Source organism: Choristoneura fumiferana, chromosome 18, assembly GCF_025370935.1.
Source record: "Choristoneura fumiferana chromosome 18, NRCan_CFum_1, whole genome shotgun sequence".
Lineage (NCBI taxonomy): Eukaryota > Metazoa > Arthropoda > Insecta > Lepidoptera > Tortricidae > Choristoneura > Choristoneura fumiferana.
In genome coordinates, this window is record NC_133489.1 from 1,419,506 (window position 1) to 1,433,319 (window position 13,814).

At 38.3% G+C, this 13,814-nt stretch overlaps 1 non-coding gene across 1 annotated transcript; it reads left to right on the plus strand.

Moving 5' to 3' along the window:
• Positions 1-3,450: 3,450 nt before the first annotated feature.
• Positions 3,451-3,522, plus strand: TRNAQ-CUG (transfer RNA glutamine (anticodon CUG)). The gene has a single exon. It is a non-coding gene; the product is annotated as a tRNA-Gln (tRNA).
• Positions 3,523-13,814: the final 10,292 nt, after the last annotated feature.

The window sequence follows — 13,814 nt, forward strand, 5'->3', positions numbered from 1 at the left end:
TTTAAGACCTATACCACAGACAGACAAGCAGACATTGGCGTCAAGCTTATAACTTTCCACTTTCTTTCACCTCTTTTTGCATCGGAATTTAAAAAATAGCGTCATGTGGGAAGTCCAAATAGAGCACCCCTTGGGGTACCCGAATCATCACCGTTACTCGATTCTTCATAGTTTTCCGGTTATGAGTTTTTCCTGAATTTTTCGAGAGTTTTCGAACTCTAAATTGACATTGGTATACAATAAATTTGGTAGGAAGTAAAGTTGTCAGCAAATCCAAACCTAAAACCCTTGAAAAAAAACGTGCAAGTTGCATTAATGGTTTACTAATGTTTCTGCGAATAACGTTTGGCAACCTGTTTCATTTCGCAGCTTTTCATTTCCCAACTGTTTAATATTTCTGAAACTGTAAATATTTCAGGATTTTTATAAAACTAACCTAACCTACCCCAAAGGGTCCTTCCTACACGATGGCCCTGAAATAATACCTGAAATATTTACAGTTTTAGAGTTTGCGAAATGAAAAGTTGCAAAATGAAACAAGTTCCCAAACGGAACGTTGCGAAAAGGCAGTACTCGTGCATTAATAATAATAATAAGGGGCTGTTTCACCACCCATTGATTAGTGTTAATTGATGGTTAAATGTGATGCCGTCTCCGTCTATTCGAAGAAAACAAATAGAGACGGCATCACATTTAACCGTCAGTTAACACTAATCAATAGATGGTGAAACAGCCCCTTAATCTATTTATTTCGGGCAACTTGGCCCATACAATAACTACATCTGATACCTTCTTAATCAACAAACATATTAAATATAATGACCCGGATAACTCACGTCTTAAATCGAGTTTAGCTCGACATGTTTCGGGCTAAATCCGTAGCCCTTCGTCTTTCGGAGCAACGCGACTCAGCCCGAAACATGTCGAGCTAAACTCGATTTAAGACGTGAGTTATCCGGGTCATTATGCTTGTTAATCATGTTTATGAGCCCTGTATACTTCATATTTTTTTTACGGCATTAAAAATTAAAAGGACTGTCACGACAATTCATTACTTAAAAAGCTATTATTCTGATAACCTTTAGCGCCTGTAATGGAAACTAATGGTTGGAACTTTACATGAATCAAATTAAAAGTCAGGTCAATGCCCACAAATAAATGGTATATAAATGCAAGTTGCCGTAACTAAGAAAGAAGAAGAATATAGGTTAGGTAGGTGCTTTTGGTTGTCCTAGAAACTTGAAATTTGGTGTTAAAGTCGCTTTTATAGCACAAATATTAAGAAAAAGTTTGATTTTTTTATTTTTTTATTTCTAAAATGTCTGATCTCTAACTTTTTTGCCGGAAACATATTTTCTAAATGATTCATTTTTCAAAGAACGAACGATTTTTGTTTGACTGTAAGTACTTATATCATGATTGTTAAACAAACCTATAGGGTTCTACAGCCGAGTCCTGAAATAGTATCCTGAATAGTTTACAGTTTCGGAAAAAATTGTTCGTCCAAGAAACAGTTGGGTTTTGAAATTAACCATTTGCGAAAAATATTTCTGCGAAAAGCCAATATCCTCTAAAATGTCGCAGTTTTAGATTTCCCCATACTGATACTCCTAAATGGGCTGTGTACTTGTATATAAGACTTATTAAAGCTTGAAGTTCATTAGGACAAAATATGACGTCGGATGCAGGAGGAAAAGCTCCCCTAATAACGTGACCGGGCTTAAGTTGAAAGCTTTAGGAAAGCGCATGTTAAGCTTCGGCTACACTGGCTGCCGTTGGGTGATTGAGCGTCTTGATCGCTCGATTTTACGTCATTGGGTGAAAATTCTGCGTTTTTGCGGCGTTTTTTTTTCATTACCGTTTTGGCAAGTATTGTTACGAGTTAAAGAGAGAGATTCAGGGTAAAATTTTGATGAAAACTAAAGACATACCGATACTTAATCTAACATAAGTAATCAAAATTCTTGCGACTTGTCCTTCCGTTTAGCTAATAGACGCGGGATGGGCAGGTGAAGAAAAAACGCCGTTAAAACGCTGAATATTTACTCAGTTATACATAGTGTAAAGTAAAATGTATCCTAAATAGTTATATGGAAGCCGACACATGAGGATGTGAAATTACCTACTTACTTTCTACAATAGTCGTGGTAGCCTAGCGACATATGGCTTCTCAAGCAGAGGGACGTGGGTTCGCGCTCGGCTCACACCTCTGAGTTTTTCGGGATTTACGTAAAAAAATGAATTTGTTTACTATGAGCTTTACAGTGGAGGAAAACATCGTGAGGAAAGGCACACGATTGCGAAGATATTCAAAGGAGTGTATGAAGTTTCCAATCCGCAGTGGGAACTATGCCTAGCTTTCTCACTATTAGAGGCTGTTCCCTGCAGTGGCACGTATGGAATATTATGATGAATTGATGACGCATAGTTTTTAATTTATGACTATTTTAAACTTATTGTTAGACCATGTGGTCTCAGCTTTAGCTGTGAACTCAATGCACGTTTCCTGCAAAGCCTCCGAATGCACCGAAGCTGCCTGCAATTAGAGTTGCCAGGTGTTTTAAAAAAAATACTGACCAGTGAACAAAAAAAAAACACGATGTTCATTCCTTTAATTTCTTTCTCACTCACACTTACTGCGTGCGTAATTTTCAGACTTTTCTTATTGATTGCGTAATAAAGAGCTACCTTCATAACAAATTACAAGTTTTTAGGAAAACCTGTATCTTATAGATTTTCGGTTGCGGAAATTTATAATGGAAACATGTTTTTCAATGGCTGTATCTTTTTTTTGATTGCGTTGACTAAATAAGTTTAATTTTTCCGCTGCTCTCTCTCTCTCTGCAGCAGACCTGAATATTTTATATTCATTTCAGCTTGATAAGTACTTCCATACGTTCCTGAAAAAAAGGGTAATGACAGACAGATAACTAAGTGAGCCCATAAAGATTAAATTTTTTACAAGCTTTTATCTAAGTTCACCTGTCCCGTTGTCTTTCTGTCTGTCTGTAATCAAACCTTGCAAGTTAAATTCGACCAACTTGCAGAACTTAGTCGGATTGACTTGAAATTTGGCATACATATGTAAATTGTGTGACAATACAACAATCTGGTAAAGACATCCTGATAAAGCGGCCAGGATCGTCTCCGTAGGGCGGAACTCTTCAACGGTTTATGGCATCGACTTGAAATTTGGTATGCAAATGTAGTTTGGGTGACAATACAAGTTAAGTCAACAAAAAGTACAGTCAGCAAAAAAAGGTTGTATTAAAATGATTTTTTTACCAAAAACTTATTTCCTTTTAAGACTCTCTAAAAATACTGAACAGCCTATACTTACGTATTTTTGCCATGCTGAACACAGTGCCAAAATACGGAACAGTTCGGCGAAATACCGAAACCTGGCAGCCCGCCCTGTAACTGAAGCCTCGATTCGCCCCTTCCCGCGGCGGTCCCATGGTGTAATGGTGAGCACTCTGGACTCTGAATCCAGCGATCTGAGTTCAAGTCTCAGTGGGACCTGGACACGTTTTTGTTTCTTCGTTTAATACTTCGCTATTTACGAGTCAGGAAATTAGTTTTGTTTCACGTGAACTCTTTAAATGCTCTTTCGGTGGTCTGCCGGGTTCACTAATGTCTAACCAAAACATTTTTTAGGGTTCCGTAGTCAACTAGCAACTCTTATAGTTTCGCCATGTCTATCCGCCTATCTATCTGTTAGTATTAGAAAGCTATAATTTGTCATGAATATAGATACAATCAGTCACGCCGACAAAGTGGTAAAATAAAACAAACTAAAATTTTTTTTTACAATTGATTCGTTTCACAAATGTTTCATTTGGCCAAATGTGTTTTATTTTGAAACTGTAAATGTTTCAGGATTCTTATAGGACTAACCTAACCGAACCTATAGAGTTCTACAAAATGTTCTTGAAATAAGTACAACAGTTTCAAAATAAAATGGCCAAATGAAAGGACCCCATTAGTTAGGTAATATTCAGCCATATACGTTCCAAATCATAGCCCCTACTCGTAAACATAGATACCTAGGTATCTTATTACATAAAAGTTTAAATGTAGATACATTATCTATTACACAGCCATAGTCAACTGTAATCAAGTAGGATTATATCTTCAAAGAGACGTCAATCTTAATCCCACTCAAAGGACAGCTTACGGATAAAGCACAATGCCTCGGAGCAATTAGACATTTTTGCTTATTGCCAACATAATAAACTTGTGCCCGGCACGTGCCGCCACGTGCCAACACTACCAGAGAATATAAACCCCGAGGGAGCAAAAAATATTGTTGACTTTAGTGTTTTCGTACATAAAAAAGACGAAGTTATGAAATGTTGTAATAAAAGAAATGTGGTTTCAGGATGCTGGTTAAAAGTAACGCGACATTATGTTGAAGGTATGTACGAGTATGTAAACTCTTTATTGCACATAAAAATACAGGTGCACAGAAAGAAGTACAAAGGCGAACTTATGTCTAATAATATTTATATGGTATTATGTATGTAGGTGTCTCGTTATTGTACAGTCGAAGGCATAAATATATATACAGCCATAGCTTCAAATACATCTATACATCGACTTTACAGTAAGTGACATGATAGTGTATAGATATTTTTGACGTTTCGATAACGCATATATATGTATACCCTTGACTATGCACTAAACCAGGGGTCGCCAAACTACGGCCCGCGGGCCAAGTGCGGCCCGCGAGCCCCTCTTATTCGGCCCGCGGAAAGAAGCCTAGGTACCTAATTGGTCATAATCATAGATATCCTCATGAACATAATCAACACCAAGTGCGTTCCTTATGAGTTACTCGTATCTAGGTACCCCCTGAAGACTAAGTCTAAGTACTTGACTAATGTACTTATTACACCCATGACCAGCCAAAGTCTTGGCCCGCACGAATATACATTAAGTGCAGTGTGGCCCTTGAGTCAAAAAGTTTGAAGACCCCTGCACTAAACGCATGATATTAGCAGAAAACTAGTCCCTTAAAAAAAACCCTTCAAATGAACTCATTAAATAACTTTGTAAATCTGTTTTAAAAAAAATACCTCGTTGTCAACGAAAAATATAAATAAATAAATATCATGGGACATTTGACACCAATTGACCTAGTCCCAAACTATGCAAAGCTTGTGCTATGGATACTAGGCAACGGATAAACATACTTATATAGATAAATACATACTTAAATACATATTAAACATCCATGACCCGAGAACAAACATTCGTGTTATTCACACAAATATCTGCCCCGGCCGGGATTCGAACCCAGGACCTCAAACTTCGTAGTCAGGTTCTCTAACCACTTAGCCATCCGGTCGTCGTAATTACTTACCGGATTCTTCTTAACAGAGGTTTTTCCGAACCGGTGGTAGTTTTTTTTTGATATTCATAAGTGTTTGTTGTGCTGTATTGCAGCTTATTTAAATTGGTTAGAGATAAATAATAAATAAATAAATATCACGGGACAATTCACACCAATTGACCTAGTCCCAAAGTAAGCTTAGCAAAGCTAATTTTGAATTTTAACTTTTACTTTAATCTGCAAACGATTAACAAAAAAAAAGGAACAAGAGCAGTCACGCACTGAAAAGTTAAAGCCGAAACCTAAAATTAACTAATCATTGGTGTTATAATAGGCATTAATCTATTATACAATATCGGTTGCATTTCAGCTGATGATTAAGATTATTGGTTGGTGTGAATGTCATGCACCTCCGTTGGACTGATTTTAAGCAAGTAATGTACCTAGTAACAAACTTTCCCGTTTACAATAGTAGGATCACTCTTATTCGTTTTGTGGGTTCCGTAGTTATTAAGTTCTTATCCTTATTTTTATAACCGAAGTACCTACCTACTCCTACCTAATAGAAGTTAATTCAAATCATTTATTCAGTAAATAGGCCGCAATGGGTACTTTTACAAGTCATTTTTTAAACTACCAGCTTTTTCGGAAAGACCATCATTGCCAAGAAGAATGCGCCGCAAGAAACTTAATAATAATAAAACAGGAGACTAATTAGTACCTACAGATAATTAGAATCATTAGTTTATTCGTAATAAATTAGCTATTACTTAATGGAGTGGCTATTATTTCACAAATGACATAACAAAGCAGAAAAATACATGTCAGGCAGCGCCTAGATTCCAAGAACAATATAAAAAGAGTAAACACAGAGACAAATATAATTTTGTATCTATGTGCGGGTGTGTCAATAAAATGTTATCGGATCTTCGGTCTGGCGATGTCCGTGCGATCACGTAAACATATTATATACAGTCGAGTGTAAATAAAGATATGATTTATCTAACGTTGGATATATATGGACTTGGCGAGACGCACTGATTACAGGTGGTCGAAAGCGGTTACGGAGTGGTGGCTGAGATTGGGTCGAAGAACGTTGGGTAGACGGTTGGTTGGATGACATGACAATCGGCTGGTAAACTGTGGATGAGAGCGGCACACGACTGGGCAAAGTGGCGTGAAAATGAAGAGTCTTTTACTTAGCAGCGGTTGATTTGATTGATATGGTTGATTCAACGTTTCAAAAACATGTACCACATAGGTACTCTCATTCCTATTATAATAAAACCGTGGTAGCTTACAAATCAACGCACGTAAAAGGAGCTCCTGGCGATATACCTGCGCAGTGAGCGAAATAGGACCAAATTGGCGGTGGAGCAGTGGACGCGGGAGGGGGCGTAGGAGTGCGCACGCGGCCGTCACGCCATTGGCTTGTTAGTTGACAGATGCGTAAACGTATCCATTCCACTAGCTAGTGAAGCAGCAGTGCTTGCACTGTTGTGTTTCGGCGTGGAGAGTAAGACAGCCGGTGAAATTACTGGCACGTCAGGTATCCCATCTTAGGCCTCTAGGTTGGCAACGCGTGTATGGGCGGTGGTGATCTGTTACCATCAGGAGATCCACTTGCTCGTTTGCCATCCCGTCGAATAAAAAAAAAGCCACCCAGAGCTCTTCTTACGTGCGTTGACTTGTTTTTTTGAGTGGTTCGAATAGAAATACGACTCATCTCTTCCCATGGTTGTATAAAAGGCGACTGGACATGACGCGTGAGTGGGAAGTAGTAGAAGTAGGTAGATAGTGAACGCTCTCTATTGCCACTATGAACTTCGGACTCTTGCAACCTCTTTGCTTGAACTTGCAAGATTTGAAGACAATTTCTTTGAACAGTGGCGGAAACCTTTGTGCTCCTAATGTCACGTTGATATCCCATACATCTGCCAAAATTAAAAGGTTCGAACCTGTTACGTTTAGCATCATTGACCTACATAAATTGTTTCAATGTTTTACTACCTGTAGTGAACTGTCATATCTTAGCTTACTGTATCTCATCATCTAATTATTTCATGTATTTATTGTTTAGTTCAACCTAGTGTATCGTATCCTCATTTCAGATAGTAACTGGTAGTCATCCCACCGAAAACTGGCTGATTATCAAACAAGTCGTCCACCTACCCACCGTGTCTCTGTCAACCTCGACACTGGCAGAATCATCAAAAAATTGATGGAGCCACTTTTCCTAAATTTGAATTTGAACTTGCAAGATTTGAAGACAATTTCTTTGAACAGTGGCGGAAACCTTTGTGCTCCTAATGTCACGTTGATATCCCATACATCTGCCAAAATTAAAGGTTCGAACCTGTTACGTTTAGCTTCATTGACCTACATAAATATGAACATTATAAGTCGTTTACAAGCTTTTACTTTTAAAATGTTCGTTCTAGTTTCGCAAAATATTCCCAACGGAACTAGCAAACAATTTAGATCAGGATGTAAACAAACCAACAAATATAGACATTAAACGAATCTCCCCTCGGTAATTATCCGCTATCGCACAAAATGTACGAAATATCCTCACAAATATCTCGTGCCGACGTTATTAGCACAGAAAGTAATTATCATGTTACAATTTACGTACATTTTGTGACCTTAGACAGTTATAGAAAGAAATAAATCTAGCTTTGTTAAGCCTGGTTTACGTTTACCTAATTAAGCTTAACTGTTATGCAAATTTTGACACTAAACTAAGCTTTTATGGCGAAGACTAGGTACATTTTAACCCCCGACGCAAAAAGAGGGGTGTTATAAGTTTGACCGCTATGTGTGTCTGTGTTTGTGCCTGTCTGTCTGTCTGTGGCACCGTAGCTCTTAAACGGGTGGACCGATTTGAATGCGTTTTTTTATTTGATAGCAGGTTTTCTAGCGATGGTTCTTAGATATGTTTATCAAAATCGGTTCAGCCGTTTTTGAGATATACAATACAATACAATACAATACAAATATTCTTTTATTGCACACCATAAAGCAGTAAAAAATACTTATATATAAACACTTAGATTCACGGTAGACAATAGGCGGTCTTATCGCTTAAAAGCGATCTCTTCCAGACAACCATTTGGGAACAAGAAATTATATAAATATGTTACAAAAATAGGTGGCGGAAACAGAAACAGAAAATAAAACAAACAAAATATCAATAACATTAAATAAATACAAATGAAAATACATACATGCAATACTATAACAATACATAAACCACTAACATAATACAGCAATATAAAATTAACAATAAGGCCGGCAATGGAAAAAGGATAAGAAATTAGGAAATAAAATAGATAAACACAGAAAGACTGAGGACAGAGCTAAGAAGGCAGTGTCAAGAAGTGAGCCTTGACGAGATTTGAAAATAGATATTGAACTTTGAAAAGATAAAGTTGGGGTGTTCAACTTTTTTATAGAATTGTTTGATATCATAAAAATCCTCTACCTAAGCGATATTATAAGTTATTTTTGTGTGGGGAAATTTAGTAGACGTAAACAGAATATTTATTTATACCGCGGATCGGCAAGCGCAGCGTAGGACGTCCACCAACGAGATGGACGGATGACCTGGTTAATAATAGTAAATAGTAACAAACATGTTCATGCTAAGATGAGAAAAGAAAAATAATAAATTAAAAAATAAAATACCAATGCGAAAAAGGAGTCGACTCAGCACTTGTCGGGTCACTAAAGGTGGCTCGACGCTGATATTACGTGGACCCAGGTTGGCATCCGATACAGAACTACGCGACACACCACACAGTCCAAATATAACAACCATTATATTATACTAGATTTTGCCCGCGACTTCATCTGCGCGGATCTAGGTTATCGCGCGGTGGCGCCCTCTACCGGAATAACAGGTATCCTATGTTGATCCTTGGGGTTCAAACTTCCTATATACAAAATTTCATCAAAATCGGTTCAGTGGTTTCGACGTGAAAGCGTAACAGACAGACAGACAGACAGTTACTTTCGCATTTATAATATTGGTAGGGATTATTATCGGTTAAACCCGCGGGTTTGCCAACCGAAGCAACTGGAGGTCTATGGGGGAGGCCCGATTTCCAACAGTGGACGTCCTACGGCTGAGATCATGATGATGAGGGTCAAGCGTAAACCTGTATTGTTCAGGGTATAGTTTTGCACATTTGCCGACACAAAAATACAGTTCGCTAATGGTAACGTTGTATATAATATTCACTGTTTTTCTAAGTATCACGTATCTATTGAGTCATCATCATCTCAGCCGTAGGACGTCCACTGTTGGACGTAGGCCTCCCCCATAGAGCTACAGTTGCTTCGGTTGGAAGCCTGCATCCACCGTGAACCCGCGTCTTTAACCAAATCATCCGTCCATCTTGGTGGACGTCCTACTCTGCGATTGCCGATCCGCGGCCTCCACTCGAGAACTTTTCGGCCCCAACGGCCATCTATTCTCCGTGCTATATGGCCTGCCCATTGCCACTTCAACGAGCTAATTCGCTTGGCTATGTCGGTGACCCTTGTTCTTCTACGTATCTCCTCATTTCTCATTCGATCCCGTAGAGAAACCCCAAGCATAGCTCTCTCCATAGCTCGCTGAGCAACTCTGAGCTTATATTTAGTGCCGTAATTTAATAATAACAAAAAATTGGAAAACCCCCGACTTTGTCACTTCAAAGTTTAATATCTCAAAAACATGTCTAAGAACCATTCAAATCGGTCCACCCGTTTAAGAGCTACGGTGCCACAGACAGACAGACAGACACACACAGCGGTCAAACTTATCGCACCCCTCTTTTTGCGTCGGGGGTTAAAAAGTCATTAATGAAATTGAAAATTATAATTTTCTTTTGATAAATGGGTAACCAATGCACAGTCGGGACGTGGGAAAGCGCGCGCGCGCCGGTCGCACGTCGGCACGTGCCAAAATAACCCCCCTGTATAATAATCAAGACGCAAATAAGCACTTTAAGGAAACGCCTTAAGGTTTAATTTCTATCAGCGTGGCGCTTCGTAGTTTGGGAACTATAGACAGTTTTAATAATACGTCCCTATATTACAACATTTTATTTGACGAGAGAGAATTGACTTTAAATGGGGGGGTGAAGGTGGAATTTGCAATGGGGTCGGGCAAATTTGAAATTAGAATGTGTGCTCTATGCGGTTTTATTAGGGTGATGTTTTTGACGTGTGAAGTTGTTGAACATGGGACACCCTTTAAAGTTTAAAGTGATTGGGATCGGTGAGTGTATGTGAACTTTGTTTCATGCTATATAGTAAGATCGGTTCGCCGATAATGGATTGTTTTTCATGATTGAAAATTTAAAGGAAAAGTTTGAAGTAGGTAAACGGTTGTTAATTTTCGTAGACACAGCGTGTTGCTATCTCTTAGTGCAGTCAAAGTAATCCATACTAATATTATAAATGCGAAAGTGTGTATGTGTGTTTGTATGTTTGTCCGTCTTTCACGTCGAAACGGAGCAACGGGTCGAAGTTATTTTTGGCATAGAGATAGTTTATGGGCCAGAGAGCGACATAGGCTACTTTTTATCCCGGAAAAATGCACAGTTCCCGAGGGAACAGCGCATGATAACCAAACTCCACGCGGGCGAAGCCGCGGGCAAAAGCTAGTATTATCTATTATTGTGTACGTTACCAAATAATCAAAAATACGTATACACCGAGCTATGTCACTGTTGCGTTCTTAGAGTATACAGTGTACCACTGTAAAAAATACGGTCAAGTGCGAGTCGGACTCGCACATGAAGGGTTCCGTACCTATACAACATTAAACATTAGCAAAAAAACGGCAAAAAAATCAAGTTTGTTGTATGGGAGCCCTCTGAAATATTTTTTTCTAAATTAAATTATTTATTTTTAAAGTGATTATACAACTAAAGATTCTGTGAATGTTTCAAGCACCTGTTGCCGTCATTAAATCAAGCATAAATCGGCAAAACAATGACGTTTGTTGTATGGGAGCCCTCCCCCCTTAAATATTTATTTTATTCTGTTTTTAGCATTTGCCGTTATAGCGGCCACAGTAATACATAATCTGTGAAAATTTCAAGTGTTTAACTATTACGACTCAAGCGATAGAGCCCTGTGACAGACGGACAAACAAACAGATAGACAACGGAGACTCGGTAATAGGGTTTCGTTGGCACCCTTTGTGTACGGAACCCTAAAAAGCAGACGCCTTATGCACTTAACTTTTCTTTTTATATTTTTTCTTTCTTTCTTTAAAAATTGCCAATTCTCTCACCCTTATTTACCCTGCTTACAAAGCGCCACTGCGCAAAACCTTGGTAAAATCCCGGCTTTGAGTACACAGCACACAAACCCCGAACGCACATACCTACTACATACACACATAATATGATACACAAATCGCAAGGGCGCGGCGTGTACCATCAGCCAAATATGTGGTCTACCACCCTAAAGTTGATAATCGTTTGCATGACACAATTTTTGCTACTTTCGGAGCGATTATTTCCGAAAATCTTCACTTAATCAAAAAAGTTTTTGAGAAACCTTAATATTTTTTCAAAAGAGCTGTCGGACTATGTGCCACACGTAGATGCGAGTTTCAAAAAAATAATTTCGATTTCTGTAACGTGTATGGAGTGCCCCCCCCCCCCATAAAAAAATATTTTTGTAATTTAACTACAAAGCTAAATAGCGGCTTTGACAAGACATCTGTACTCCAAATTTCATTAATATACATCTTGTAGTTTTCGAGTAAAATGCCTGTGACATACGGACGGACAGACAGACAGACAGACAGACAGACATGGCGAAACTATAAGGGTTCCGTTTTTGCCATTTTGGCTCCGGAACCCTAAAAACACAAAAATTTCAACCGGGACGCTCGATATAAGCTTTCGTCTTCATGGAATCCTGTTATAAATAAGTGTCGGCTTCGGGATGAATGTTCGGAGGGACGATCGGACGTTGTTAGTGTTGTGTGTCGGTGTGATAGGGTGACTAATAAAAGTGACCAAGTGCGGGTAGTTCGTGATACGAGTGCCGGTACTATTAGTGATCAAGTGCGGGTAGTTCGAAGAACTCGCGCTGCTAGGCAGACTTGACACTCTACACTTCAGTCTACTCGTGACCACGGCCACCTGTAATGTGGTTGAAACGTCGAGGTAAATATTTACTCGTGTGTTTTAGCGTGATAAGTGCCGTTAGTGGTATTTTGACTATGCGTTTATATCTATCCCGGATGTAAAAACATTGAGTGAAATTGCTAAAGTTTAAAGCAGTAGCTCTGTCTGTGAGTTATCGGTACACAGTAACCCAATAGTCTATTCCTATTGATTTGTTATTAGCTATCATCAATCGATCAAGCTTCAAAGGGAGCTGGGACCCGGTTAAGACTGACAATATGTTTTTGAACTGGAAGTGGAACGACGAGTCATGAAAGCTGATGGCCAGGGCTGTCCAGCTTGAATTTCTCGAAGGTTTTAAGGTAACGTTTTCACAGAAATATCAGTGTGAATAAATTTAAAAAATATCAAAAAAACCCCACTGCTTTAAACAATACTAAAAAGAAGAAAACAAGTCTAGTGGGCTAGAACTAGGTAAGAATTTTTGAGCGTCACGATTTAAATGGGTCCCAGCTTTATGTTAGCTACTTAACAAAGTTCTAGCCCACTAGACTTGTTTTCTTTTTTTTAGTATTTTTTAAAGCAGTCGGGTTTTTGATTTTTTAAATTTATTGTTATATTTCACACTTTTTTAATAGTGCTGTGAAAATGGTAGATTAAAACTATTATAAACCATATACAATATTTAGAATGGGCTAATTATTAACTTTCATTTGATACCCCACTCGATACGTTTGAATAAAAAACGAATTAATGTTTATAACTGGTTTTTAAAGAAAATAAAAGTCTATAACGAATGATTATTGGAGTAGACACATTAACTTATATATTAAGAAGTGCTCTATCAGACAACATTATTAATTTTCATTCAATTTTTATGGAATAATCGAGAAAAACTAACAAAAATGCAACGTTGCCAGCTCAGCAGGTATAAACGCTCTTAAGCAATGTGCTTTCCACCAGATTGCCAAAGTTTCCGGGGTCCCTAGGGCGTCGCGGTGCATTTTGGGAACCCCTGATCTAACCCATTCAATATCGTGATCAGCTCTCAAATAAAATTCTCGGTAATGAGTCCCAGTTGGTGAACTCTAATTTACTTAAAAAATTCTAACCACTCGACAAATTTTTAGGGTTCCCTAGTAAACTAAGAACCCTTATTGTTTCGCCATGTCTGTCCGTCGGTCCGCGGCTAAGCTCAGAGACGGTTAGTACTAGAAAGCTGTAATTTAGCATGAATATACACATATCAGTCACGCCGACAGTGGTATAAAAATAAGTAAAAAAAATTTTTAAGGGTTATTATTAAGTATTTATTTTTATTATTTCTTATTTAACTTTAAAGT